Source organism: Phocoena sinus, chromosome 8, assembly GCF_008692025.1.
Source record: "Phocoena sinus isolate mPhoSin1 chromosome 8, mPhoSin1.pri, whole genome shotgun sequence".
In the NCBI taxonomy this organism is placed as follows: Eukaryota; Metazoa; Chordata; class Mammalia; order Artiodactyla; family Phocoenidae; genus Phocoena; species Phocoena sinus.
In genome coordinates, this window is record NC_045770.1 from 107,709,632 (window position 1) to 107,723,863 (window position 14,232).

Consider the following 14,232-nt stretch of genomic DNA (forward strand, 5'->3'; position numbering starts at 1 on the left):
GCATGGACCTAGAGATTACCATCCTAAGTGAAGTAAGTCAGACAAATACCATGTGATATCACCTATATGTGGAATCCGACACAAATGAACTTATCTACGAAACAGAAACAGACTCACAGACATAGAGAACAGACTTGTGGTTGCCAAGGAGGAGGCTAGGTGGGAGAGGGATGGATTGGGAGTTTGGGGTTAGCAGATGTAAACTATTCTATACAAAATGGATAAACAACAAGGTCCTACTGTATAGCACAAGGAACTATAGTCAATATCCTGTGATAAACCATAATGGAAAATAATATTTAAAAAGAATGTATGCATATGGATAACTGAATCACTCTGCCGTACGGCAGAAATTAACACGACATCGTAAATCAACTATACTTCAATTTAAAAAAGAATTAATATCAATTCATCACCAACTTTTCCAAAAAATAGAAGAGAACCCTTCCCAACAATTTTTTGAGGCCGATATTACCATGATACCATCCCAAGAAAACGAGAGACCCATAGCTCTTATGCACATACACACAAAAAGTTCAGCAAAATACTAGAAAACTGAATCCAGCAGCATATAAAAAGGCTTATAAACCATGACTAAGTGGGATTCATCCCAAGAGTGCAAAATGGGCTTCACATCAAAAAATCAATTAATGTAAGACACCGTATTAATAGAGTAAAGGACCAAAAGCAGCTGATCATCTCAAGAGATGCAGAAAAAGCATTTGACACAATCCAGCAGCCCTTCAAGATACAAACGCTCAACAAAGAAGACGTGAGGACTTCTTGAACCTGATAAAGGGCAGCCACAAGAAACCCACCGCTAACATCACAACTAATGGTGAACGGCTGGATGCTTCCCCTCCCCCGAGATCAGGAACCAGACACGGATGCGCTCTCTCACCATCTCTATTCAACATTGTACTGACGGTTCTAGCCAGGGCAATTAGGCACGAAACAGAAGCATCCAGATTGGAAAGGAAGAAGTATGGAAAGTTCTCTCCTCCCTCCCGCTGGCTGCCCTGGTGCCCCCACCCCACCTCTGTCCACCGGTCCCTCTGCATGTGGACCCTGGTAGCAGAAAACAGCCTTCTTGCTTTACAATGTTGCCATGGCTCCCCACCTGTCACCGCCACACAATTTAGCGCCTGGTGACATCACACACACAAGTCACACCCCTAAGAGCAAAGTGCTAGCTGTGGATCAAACCAGCTCCCGCCTGGCTGAGCCCACATCCCACCACCCTAGCCTCTGCCACCAGCGGGCCTGTCCCATGGGGTGGGGACCACCTGATGACCTTCTGGGGTCCCCAACTAAACTTCACAGATGCATCCTGAATGACAAGAAAAGGGACACGTGTTAGAAACATCCACCCGACTACAGGGCAGAGCCAGCTTTCAGACCCACACCCTGTCCGTGTTGCCAGTCCCATGCTTCTTCAGGTGGTTCTCAATGTATGATCCAGGGAACCCTGGGGGGGTTCCCCCAAAGCCCTCTGAGGGAGTCTATGAAGTCAGACCATTTTCATAATAACACTAAGACGTTAGTTGTTATTTCACTCTCACCCTGTCCCAAGTGTACTTCAGAGTTTTCCAGAAGCTACACAACAGACTAAATGCAGAAGCAGATACAAAAATCCAGCCATCTTCTGTTAAACCAGACAGTAAGGAGATTTTGCAAAAACGTAAAACACTCTCTTCATTTTTTCTTGTTTTGAAAAATAGCTATTTTTCATAAAAATATTTTATTTACAATAACACATGTAGGTTTAGTATTGTCATTTTTAAATGCATTACTAACCAAATAGGTTTAAATTCTCTTTTTAAATTTCTAACAGGATAAATATCAGGAGATACAACGCACATAAACAAAAAGCTCTCTGGGGTCCTTAAAAGCTCTTCAAAGATGGGGCTTCCCTGGTGGCGCAGCAGTCGAGAGCCCGCCTGCCAATGCAGGGGACACGGGTTCGTGCCCCGGTCCGGGAAGATCCCACATGCCGCGGAGCGGCTGGGCCCGTGAGCCATGGCCGCTGAGCCTGCGCGTCCGGAGCCTGTGCTCCGCAACGGGAGAGGCCACAACAGTGAGAGGCCCGCGTACCGCAAAAAAAAAAAAAAAAAAAAACTCTTCAAAGAGGGGAGTGGGGTCCTTAGACCAAAAGTTTGAGAAGCCCTGTGCTACCCTGGCCCACTCGTCCTGAAAGGAGCAGAAAGGTCAGCTTGGGCATCATCACCCCTGAGATGACACAGAGGATGGGGCAGGACGGGTCCCTAATTCTGCACCTTGGAGTGGACGGCTGCCTGGTGTAGGGTCCTGGCAGTCAGGTCAGCTCCCTCTGCCTTGGTTTCCTCCCCGGAGAACCAGCATGAGGATACGAGTGCCCATTTCTCGGGTCTGTGGTGGGGATGGAGCGCGTCTGCACGTGGAGCCTTGCACAGCTCACGCACTCGCTGCTACCCTGATTTTCACAATGTAAAGTCATCGAGATGGTCCACCGAGGGAGAGAGACGGACGGAAAGACAACTCCGGGAGCCCGTTTAGCCCCACAGTGACAGTGACAGTCCTGGGTCCCCCAATACATCCCTGACCCTGGTCTGAGCGGATGTCCCTCCCCCACGACCCAAAGAACCTCATCAGAAAGAGAAACAGATCAAGAGGCACAGCAGAACCGTGCCGACTCTGCACAGACACGCACGCTGTCACTCACCAGCCTGGGGCATCCCCAGGAGGGACCCCAGAGAATCAAAACACACCAACACCAGGCGGCCTCATCCCACATATTTCTGGACCGTTTCGCTGCAGGAAAGCCAAGAAGCCTTGAAACTCTTGGGAACCAAGAGTGTGCCATTCACCACCCCAGGTTTGGAGAATCATTAACCTCACACGCCAGGCTCGCCACAACCGCCTTCAGGAATTCCGCCCCCACCTTCACCTGGACTCCGAGTTTTAACAAAATAAGCATTTAACCGCAGCTGATTTTTTCCCCACCCTCCCGTCCCAGTGCACCAGCTTTGTAAACATCCCAGAGGTAATCTTGGTGGACGTAAATTCACGTGCCACCTGCCACGAACCGACATCCCGGATGTGGGTGGCAGGGAGCGGCCAGGCCTGAGTGCAACTACTGGGCTGGCCCGGTCTGAACCCTCAGGGTGAGGCCAAGAAAGAACAGGCCAGTGGCCTGACTGGTTTTGTGACTTCCGGAAGCTGAATACACATGTGGGAGGGGAAGTGTGGAACCACTGATGCTGTCCAGCTCCAAGGACAGGGCTACTCCGAACCGGTACCCCTCCGGAACCCTGGGATACAGAGAAACAAGACCTAGTCCTTTCCCGGGGACCTGCCTGCCTGCTGATGGGGTCTACAGGCAAATCCCTATCGTTTGCCACACCCCGCCCCGGTTGATGGGGGGTGGTCAGGAAAACTCCCGGACAGGAGCTGCTGTGCCATGTGCTTTTCGGGGTGCAACCAACCTGCCTCTTCCACCCCCACCCAGCCTTCCTCGCCCCCGGGGCAGGGATCCCTTCCTGAATTTTCAGGAAGGTTCAAAGGCTCACTTCCCTCCTCCAGGCCGGCCTTCAGCTCTGCTCAGGACGTGTGACCCTCTCCTGGTGCCCCAAGCCTCCTGGGACCCAATCTGGCAGGACACAGACCCCACTGCTCCGTCCTGCCCTTCCTCAGGCTCAAGCCACACCATGGGCCCATCAGAGCCCCTGGGAAAGGGTCCTGGCGGTCCAGGCTCCTGGCCAGGAGGATGGGCCCTGTTTCTCATTTCTCCTGTGCAGCCCTGGGAGGAACCCTGAGTGTTGACAGTCTGGGGCAGGGCACCCCCATCCACAGGGCCTGGCCCATGTGGAGCACACAGGTCCTGTGTCACTCTGTCACCTAGGTGTCACCGCTGTCCCCAGGGGGGAATCACCTGCCGGAACCCTGAGGGCGGGGCTGTGTTCTTGCCCATTTCCCTCTCCTCCCCTGCAGGGGGCTCCACACTGGGGTGCGTGGACCCTTTCCAAGGGGTCCGGTCTAAAGGGAATCAGCCTTTTCTGAAATAGCTCAGTCACAGAGAGGCCTGGGGTCTCCCTCTTCCCAGCAGCCCCTCCCATCTTTCACCTTTGAAAGGCCTTCCAGCCGCCTCTGAATCTTGTGGGGAGGGGACTCCCGGATACCAAACAAAGGGGGAACTTCACCTAAAGCTTTAATTTAAATACCAAAAACCCCCACCGCCCGATCGCTGAGAGAGGCAGTTCCAGGAACATTTTCCTTTTTCCATTTCGAAAACTCTGTAATGTATATATAGTGTTTGATCACAGGGCTTTCTCAATCCAGAAGTGACTTTTTAAAATATACTTAGTGACTTGAGGTTACAGAAAATTTTAAAAATCAATGTATGTATTATTTTCCTTGCAGAGAAATATGCTCGATCGATTAATAAAAGACCCACAAGCATAAAAGTCTATTATATCAGGATAAAACTCCTCGGGGAAGTGGGGCTATAAATCCAAGAAAGGAAAGGAGCAAACACCCCCTAAAGGCCCTCCAGGTATCTGTCAAGCAAAGGTGGGTGTCAAGCCACACTTTAGGCCGCAGTGGATACGGTTAAAGTTAGGGAACAGTTACTTTTCAAATGTCAATATTTACCTCACAGACCACATTCTACATCCTCGGCAAATATTTAAACCTACAAAGCACACCTTTAAAGGCTGACCTGAAAATGCCTGGGAAGTCTAGGGAAATGGTTCATAGAAGGATCTGGGGTGGGTATAAAGTAATTCAGGGTGCAATTCTCTCAGCAATTCTCGCATACAAAAATGTTGCAGGAAACGTGTGAGAGGACATACAGTTTTTTTAAAACAATGTTAAGGGAGTCGAGAGGCAAAAAAAAGTTTGTTTGGAAGAAAGCTGTCCCAGCAAGGTAGAGCCACTGTGGGTGGGCAATGATTACCCACCTGATGGAGGCCTCCAGGTGCACCTCCCAAATCAGGCCTTTTTAACTGGAGCAGCAGCTCAGGACTCCGGCCAACCATCTTCCTCAAACCGCGTTCCTAGAACCCCTGACAGTGGGACCCTCTGGGGAGCTCCCGGCCTGCTTCTTGGGCCTCAAACAGAATTTCTGTGGGGTGGGCCAGAAGCCCCTCACCCGAGAGGCCCATCATATGAAATCTGCAGCCCTGGCCTTTTCAGGAAGGACTACTGTCCTGCGTGTGTGGTGCTAGCATTTGATTGGGCTTGCAAATAACTAGGTTTGGGGAGAGAAACGGAGCCCCACCTAACTTCTTTGCAGTTAACACTTAATGCTTTGGGTCTCTATTTGGCAGGGAGAGTTGGTAAAGGGAGTAATACGCTACTTTTGGAAGATAAGCCTGGACAGTTTGAAAATGCTAAGTTTGGCACAATATTTAACCCTGGACCTGCACCCTAGAAACCAGCAGAGCAATAAAGCGTTGTGTTGTCCAGGTGCCCACTGACATTTAGAAGGAATATTCCAGAAGACACTTGAGTGTGGGCAGGTCTGTGAAAACAGCTCAGTGTTGTGACCTGGGGGTGCCCAGAGACCCTTTCAGGTTTCCTATGAGGTGAGGACTTGTCATGATGACGCTAAGATATCGGCTTTTCTTCCCCATTCTCAAGTAAACCTGGATTTTCTAATGAGTGGAAAGCAGATGCCCATGAGAATCTAGATGTCTTAATAGAAAGATCCATGTCAGTTTCTAATGGATTCATGAATTATAATAAAGGTGACTGTATACATAAGAAAAAAACAAGAAAGGGGGCTTCCCTGGTGGCGCAGTGGTTGAGAGTCCGCCTGCCGATGCAGGGGACACGGGTTCGTGCCCCGGTCTGGGAAGATCCCACATGCCGCGGAGCGGCTGGGCCCGTGAGCCGTGGCCGCTGAGCCTGTGCGTCCGGAGCCTGTGCTCCGCGGCGGGAGAGGCCACAACAGTGAGAGGCCCGCGTACCGCAAAAAACAAAACAAAAAAAAAACAAGAAAGGGAGGGAGGGAGGGAGGGAGGGAGGGAGGGGGGAGGGGGGGAGGGAGGGGGGAGGGGGGGGAGGGAGGGGGAGAGGGAGGGAGGGGGGGAGAGAGGGAGGGAGGGGGGGAGAGAGGGAGGGAGGGGGGGAGAGAGGGAGGGGGGGAGAGAGGGAGGGAGGGGGGGAGAGAGGGAGGGGGGGAGGGAGGGAGGGAGGGGGGGAGGGAGGGGGAGAGAGGGAGGGGGGGAGGGAGGGAGGGAGGGAGGGAGGGGGGAGGGAGGGAGGGAGGGGGGAGAGAGGGGGGGAGAGGGAGGGAGGGGGGGAGAGAGGGAGGGAGGGGGGGAGAGAGGGAGGGGGGGAGAGAGGGAGGGGGGAGAGAGGGAGGGAGGGGGGGAGGGAGGGGGGGAGGGAGGGAGGGAGGGGGGGAGGGAGGGAGGGGGGGGGGAGGGAGGGGGAGAGAGGGAGGGAGAGAGGGAGGGAGGGAGGGAGGGAGGGGGGAGGGAGGGAGGGGGAGAGAGGGAGGGAGGGGGGAGGGAGAGAGGGAGGGAGGGGGGGAGGGAGGGAGGGAGGGAGGGGGAGAGAGGGAGGGGGGGAGGGAGAAAAAGAAAGAGAGACAGAGGGAGGGAGGGAGGGAGGGAGGAAGCAAAAGAAATCTGCAGCTTTGACATCTGGAGCCTGTGGCTTCATTCCATCCTGAGAGGCAAGGAGAGGACTCTGAAAACCTCACAAGGACAATTTTCAAACCCTGTCCCACCCCTTCCTGCACTGGCTTCCTGCAGCCAATCACCGGGGGCCCTGCAGCTGCCCATAGCTCCCAGCAGCCCTGAAGGCTTCTGCTGCCTACCCCCCTTCCCCCCAACCCCTGGAAGTGACACACGCCTCAGCTGGCCCATCCCCAGGGCATAACCATCAAGACCGACACAGCTCATGACCCTGAGCCCTGGGCAGCCTCTGGGATCTGCCCCAGTATTGGGCGTGGGCTCCCCTTTCCCTTCCGTTAAAACTGCAAACCCCTTGAGTGGTGGGAAGGCCTGTGCTAGATGCATTCTTGTCCCCCAAAGACCCATCTCAGAACAACCACTGGAGCCACTGACATTAACATTTTTAGCCCCTTCCAAGCATTTCTTGAATCAGCTTTCAAAGAAAAAAAAAAAGGCCTATCACCTCAAGAAGTGTGATCAGAAACTCTGGTTTTCACTTTCTGGCTGCAGTTTTTCTCACACCACAGTAACAAGAAAGATCATCTTCTAACCACATGAGTTCTCCCACTGGGTGATTGATGTGTGCGGTGTGCAGGCTTAAGGGCTGGGCTCTCCCGAGCTACCTGGGTGCAAACCCAGCTCACCGTGCACTAGGTGTGTGGTCTGGGGCAAGTGGCTCCACTGCTTCGAGCTTCAGGCTCCTGATGTGTAAATTGGGAATAATAACCAATCGCACCTCTCTCCTTCCGGAGTTTTGAGAGACTTGGATGAGGTCATCTATGGCAAGAGTGCAGCGCCAGGCCAGGCAGAAGGTGAGAACCTGACAGCTGACAGAACAAGAACCAGACCATTCCTGCCAGGTCCCAGGGCAATGCGGACACCCCAGGCCTCATCCAGGTGTTTTTAGATCCCCCACCCCCTTCCTTTCCCAGACTGGGTTGGGGATGCTCTCTGTGCCCTACAGCACCCAACGGTCACCTCCATCACAGCTCCTGTCCCACCGTGCACTAATGGTCCAATCCCCCTCTTCTCCCCGCTGGCCTGGAACCTCCCGTGGTGGTCTCCTGTGGCCAGCTTTGGCCGTCAGGTGATTATTTGTTGACTCGATTTTACAGTGTGCAGAGAAATTCCGATATAACCTAGATCACCTCGGAATGAATGGCAGGCCCCTCATTCGGGTGGGCGGGTCAGGTGCAGTGGCCAGGTCACAAGGGTCACCGGCCCTGCTCCGAGCCCTTCACCCAGTCAGTCCTAGGTGAGGGCTGGGGGCTCCCAAGATGAAAAAGACCAGGTCTTTGTTTGGGGTGCCTTCCTCCCCCCCCATCCACAAACTACCCCCTCAGTCAAAGCAGAGGATTCAATAAATTTGCCCCAGGGGTCACATGGATGATCAACCGTAAATGTTCCCTCCCTGGGGCTCAGGACAATGCAAGGCCCCAGGAGAGGCCGTAAATGTACTTTTCTCTTGTTTTTTCCACCCATGCTCCCCTCCACCCCACCCCACCCAGCCCAGAAGTAACTATGGACTCCAGATCCAACAGCCTGCCACCAAGCCGTGCCTTAAGTTGACAAAGCAGGAGCTGGAATCCTGGGGAAACGTGTTCAGCGGTCAGGGGCTGGGGTCCACACTGAGTTCATCCCCACCATTCCCTTAGCAACCCCCAAACTGAGCCCCACTTTGGAAAAGCCCCCTGTACTCACCCGAGGTGACAAGGACACCAAAACTCTATCATTTAGGACTCCAGGACGTATTTAGAAAGAAAGCGAGTAGGATAAAGAATTATTTTTCTAGAAAAATCAGTTCAACTCGTGTTTCCCTGCACATTGGTTAACTCCCGGCACGTTTTTCGCATGTCAAGCTTTTTCTTCCATCCTCTTCCCCAGCACCGATGAAATATAAATTGCAATGCTATCTTGGAACAACACCATCTTCCTCCTGGTGGCATTGCTCACATCGGACCCCCTACCGAACCCTCGATGATCCAGGCTTCTCCTAAATAGGGCCCCCACCCCCCGCGAGGCTTGGACCAAACTGGTGACCCTTAGGTGCCAGCTTGGGGGCCTTCCTCACAACCCCAAGCACTTCAAGAAAAAAAAAAAAAATGAAGGAAGGAAAACCTCTGGGAAATTCACCTGAATGTGAATAGGGCTTTCTAAAGCAAATTGTACTTGGGGTCAGGAGGCAAAAAGATTGCCTCCCCAAGCCCACCGCCCAAAGGGATCTAATTTTTTCAAAGCAGACAAGTGCACTCAACGGTGCCCACTGGGAACCACCTTTACAGGCAAAATGACTTTATGCGTAAAGGGCTCCTTTTGATTCTTGAAGAATTCCAGCCGCTTCCACTGGGGCCCAAAGAAGCACCAGCTTTCCACCCAATTCTTTCTTCTTGGAAAAGCAGAAATTCCTCAACATAATAATGGAACCCACTTCCTTGATAACACTGCACTCCAGGAGTTTTACATCCAGACACTTGTAAAGCAGCGTAATTCCTATTAAGACAAGGGTCTCCCTCTGGCCTCCTTAAGGACACCGTGACTTTCTGGGCAAAAATCTACGCTACCATTTATTAACCCCCCCCTTAGGGCAGCCACATCCACCTTTCCCCCCCTTAATCACTGCCGAACCGCCAGTGGGCACAAAGCTCCAGGCAGACAGATGTTCAACCCCTTTATCAAAACGCAGCCTTGTTATCGCGGACAAGTGGTTTGAAAACTCGGGTCTCCAAAAGCAGCCGCCTCCGGGGTCTCTTCTGGTCGTCCCGAAACCCCCAGGCGCGGAACCGGTGGTCACTAATTATTTAACGCGGACAGCGCGGCACTTGGATGGAGGCTGAACCCAGCGCCCACGTGCTCTCCCTGCGGCCGGATCAGCAAAGCCGAGGGACAAGTCCCAGGTAGAGATCAAGGCGCCCTCCACGGAGGACTTCCGAAATTATCTCTCTGATTCTTGGAGCTTAATTTAATTAGCGGATTGACCTCATTAACGTTCGAACTTGAGTTTCAAACAAAAAGAGGTCACGAAACTATCCAATTTACGACCTCGAACTTCCACGCGGAAACCACTTTATTTTCGGAAGGCCTCTAAGGACTCCCGGGACCGTGGCCACAGCTGCCGGCCACGGGGCCCGCAGGTACCGCGGCCTGAGTTCCCACCTGGGAGCCCGAGCGCCTTCTCAGATCCGGCCGCCCGGGGTCGATTTAAAAGCTCCGCCTGAAAGCCCACTGTCACCAGCAGAGGCCTCGCCCCCTTCGGACGCCCCCGGCCCCACGGAAACACTGACCGCGCCCGCGCGCCCGCCCTCCCATCCCGTGCAGTGTCTGCGCGCAAACCCGCGGGAGGCACGCCGCTGGCCCGCACCCTCCGAACACCGGCGGCGAAGTCATCCGGCCCCGGCAGCAAGGTCCACCCCTATCCCCGCACCCCCCGAACCCGGGCAGCGAGGCCCTCCGCGGGGATCGCACCTGCGCGCACAATCCAGCGGCCCCAGCTCCGGCGGCAGGTGCACTGTTGGTGTCTCCAGGCGCCCCCGGCGCCCGGACACCCAGCGGAGGCGCCGGGGCCGCGGGCTGCGCGGGCGGATCGATGCCCGGGCGAAAGTTGCCAGGGAAACTTGAGCAACTCGAGCCCGCCGGTGCCAGCCTCCTGCATAATTCACGGGCGGCGGCGACGGCGAGGCGCGGGGGGGCCGCTCATCGGCACCAGCCGGGCCCCCCACCCCGGCTGGGGCGCGCGGCGGGCAGAGGCCGGGCACCTGGCGGGGGCTCTGCTCGGCCCCGGGGACCCGGGGATCCACTCGCGACCCCCGGGCCTGCGCCAGGTGCACCGGCCCCGGCCTCGCCGAGCCCGCTGCTCCAGCCGCGCGCACCTGGATGGGGGCTCTGGGCGCCGGTGCGGGGCCGGGGTAGCCGACGCAGGGTCTCCGGGGACCTGGCGACCGCAGCGCCTGTCACCGCCCCCGCGCGCCCCCTGGCGGCCCTGGGCCAGTTTTACCGCCGGGCATGCGGGCCCAGGTACCCGGGCCGGCGGGCGGCGACCTAGGGCATGGAGATCCCAGGCAGGGGGCGGAGGTAAGTCCCCCTGCGTTACCCCAAGGGAAGGCGCTGGAGGTGAGAGGGTTCATGCGCGCGGGGGACAAAGGCGGTGCTCCTGCGCTCTGCCCCCAGGCCGCTTCCAAAGCATTTTAAACCGACCCCTAGTCCAGAAGGAAGACGGGGGGGTTGCGGGGGCGTCGCTACAGAGAAGCGACCCCACCAGGACGCTGAGAACCCTTGCCCCAACCTCACATCCTCAGTCTCTATGGGCCCGAGACTGCTTGGACCCGCTGACTCCTGGAATCCAGACGCACCCAAAACGCAGCCGGTGAGGACGATCGGGCGCCCGAGGGCCACCTCCTGTCCTTCCCGGCCGCACGGGGTGCCTCCGCCACCCCGCCCCGCTCGCGAAGCTCACCGAGCCCCCCGCCGCCGCCTCACCTGGCTCGGGGCGCAGCTCAGAGAGTCCGGGCCGGTCAGAGCCGCCAGGGAAGGGCTGGCGTCCGCGCGCACCTGGCTCGGCCGCGGGGACCCGAGCGACGCCGCGCCCAGCCCGGCCGGAGCGCGGGAGCCGCCGCCGCCGCCGCCGCTCAGGTGTCCGGGTAGGGGGTGGGGACGCCGCGGCCCCGCCCCGCTTTGCAGCCGGGCCGGGGGCTCCCGGCAGGGGCAGCTGGGCCGTCCCTCCCCTCGGCCGGGAGCGGGCGGTTGGGACCGGCTAGGCTGGGAGAGGGGTCCCCTTTCGGCCAAAGGGCGCGCGCGGCCGGGGACTCAGGTGCGCCCCCCGCCCCGAATCTCCCCGCACCCCCCGGAGGCCGGTCAACCCCTCCCCACCCGGCCCCGGCCGGCTCCCGCCTGCCGTGGCGACCCGCGCGCGGCGTGCGGGATCTGTTGCAGCAGCCCGGGGCCGCCCCGCCCGCCGCCCCGCCCCGCCCCGCCCCGGGCTGCGTGGCTCGCCGGCCACACAACCGGTGAAACCCAGCGGACCTGAAAGTCCCTGAATTTTGCAAAGCCCGGTTCCTTCTGCGCAGCCCGCTCCCGCCCCAGAGTGTTTTATGTTCACAGGATTCGGAAATACAGAGGCCGATTGCCCATCTGAAGGTTTGCAGAGCAGATGAAAACTTTGTGCCTGGGTATTGCGCCGCCATCAGCCTCCCGGGCCACCTTGCACCTGGATGGGCGCTTCGTCCAGGGCGTGCAGACGCGTGTCTCGGCCGGCGGCCCTCCCAGCCGGGAAAAGCTTTAGCGGGTGGAAGAATTAAAACCAACCGCTCAGATGAATCCTGAAGTCGAAAAGGCACCCTCCGGAGACTCCCAGGAATCCTGTTGTTATCCAGGCCTCCGGGATCGCTAGGTTTGCCAAAACCCAAAGCGGGGCGGGGTGTCCTGAGCCTCAGGCCCCCAGCACCGAGCTGGGACGGTGGCTTTACTCTTCCCAACCTGAGGTACGAGCAATTGGCTAACAGCTTTTCTCAAGACCCTGGTAATTCACTGGTCACTCCACCTGTCTGAGTAAGCTAGGGAAGTTTCTGAGTCCTGGGATTTCCAGTATTCTGCAAAGGGGGAGCATTTGCTGCCGCCAAGATGTGCGAGCCTGAAGGCAGCTTGGAGGGGTTGGCAAACACCAGCGTCCAGGCTGTGATGTAGAACAACGTACTTCCAGGATAGCAAGCCTTCAACTATGCAAAACCTCAATCCATGTCTCCCCGTGAAGAATAAATATATTTATTTTTTTAAGTCAGTTTTATAGGACATGCCTGAGAGATTTGCATGGGCCGGTGACATCAACATACCAAAGGCAAAGTTAAATATTGGCTCTAGGTACTTTTTTTTTTTCCTGCTTGCATAATTGTCCCACATTTCAAAGAAGTCTTTAAAAGCACTTAGATTAAAAAAAAAAAAAGAAAAGAAAAAAATGTTGTGTTTGGGACCTAGTATTTCGGGACACACAAGGGGTAAAATACCGTAACTCCTTTAGGGTGGCTGCCAAGATGCAAGCTCCTTTCTCTCCTCTGCTCCCTTAAGCATGAGATTTAATAAAATATTTATTGAATGAATAAAGGAGGCAATCAATCAAATAATAATAATCCTTCAAACAGGAAGAATGAAGCCCAGGCAGGATCTTGCAGGCATAACTTCTTTGGCCTGGAAGCAGGGGATCCTGCTGGGAAGGAGGGGGAGGGGGTGGGGGAGGGGGAGGGGAAGGGAGGGGGAGGGGGAGGGGAGGGGAGGGGCAAGGGAGGGGAGGGGAGGGGCATGGGAGGGGAGGGGAGGGGAGGGGGGAGGGGAGGGGAGGGGGAGAGGAGGGAGGGGGAGGGGAGGGGAGGGGGAGGGGGAGGGGAGGGGAGGGGCATGGGAGGGGAGGGGAGGGGAGGGGGAGGGGAGGGGAGGGGGAGAGGAGGGAGGGGGAGGGGGAGGGGGAGGGGAGGGGAGGGGGAGGGGTGGCCAGCAGAATGTTCTGATGTTCTTTGGGTTTGTCAGTGGCGGCTCTTCTGGGAAGTGGCTTATAGGGAGTGAGGGGGCTGGGGGAGTGCTTTCTTCCACAAGTCCCCCCATGACCCCAAATAAAACGTGTTATCCAGGGAATTCCCTGGCGGTCCAGTGGTTAGGATTGCACGCTGTCACTGCCAAGGGCCCAGGTTCAAACCCTGGTCGGAGAACTAAGGTCCCAGAAGCCGCGTGGCGAAGCTCCCCCCCCCAAAATAAAAAAGTTATCTGAAGTGGCGTGTTTGCCACTACTATATTTAAAATAGATAACCAACAAGGACCTACTGCATAGCACAGGGAACTCTGCTAAATATTCTGTAATAATCTAAATGGGAAAAGATTTTGAAAAAGAATAGATACACATATATGTAGAACTGAATCACTTGGCTGTACACCTGAAACTAACACAACTTTGTTAATCAACTATACTCCAATATAAAATAAAAATTAAAAAAAATATAATAAAGTGGCTTGTTTGCCCTACAGCTCCAACTCAAGTCCCTAAGATATCATCCCCCTCCAACCAGATTCCCACCCCCCAAACTCTCTTGCTCGGATTTCTAGAACCATCCTGCAGAGAGCAGAGGAAGCAGCTGCCCAGAATGCGGCCAGGGACACATTGCTGCTGTGCTCACGCAGGGCTCCAATGCCAAAGCCCTTCTGCTGTGTTCAAGAAATACTTCCCTGGGGGCCCAGGCCTCTGCCAGCCCGTCCACCCAACTGGACGCCCCTCGGCCTCCCGCTCCAGTGCCTCTGATCTGTTTGTTGCTCAACAACAGGGCTCTGTGTGAGGCGCATCTTTTGGCATTTTAAGGACAGTATCCTGCTTTCGTCCCAGTTTCTCTGTGTCCATTTCGGTATCCAGTTCAGCCTTGTACGGATTGGGCAACGTCCTTCCAGTCTTCAAAAACCTCTTGTGAAAAGGCTGGGGATCCAAAAACACTGCAACGGTGCCTTTACTTACTTGTTGATGCCCTGAGAACGTGTTTCAGGGTAGGGGGCACCCTCAGCCTCTGACTGCCCGTGCCTGCCAGTGTTTTACACCTTCGGGCAT

At 55.8% G+C, this 14,232-nt stretch overlaps 1 protein-coding gene across 1 annotated transcript in view; it reads right to left on the reverse strand.

Annotated features, from left to right (window-relative positions):
• Positions 1 to 11,268, reverse strand: part of SHANK2 (SH3 and multiple ankyrin repeat domains 2) — a 544,666-nt gene extending 533,398 nt beyond the window's left edge. Inside the window, 1 exon segment of the mRNA XM_032638880.1 lies at positions 11,136 to 11,268. The gene's annotated coding sequence lies outside the window, so the exon portion shown is untranslated.
• Between the last annotated feature and the right edge of the window lie 2,964 nt (positions 11,269 to 14,232).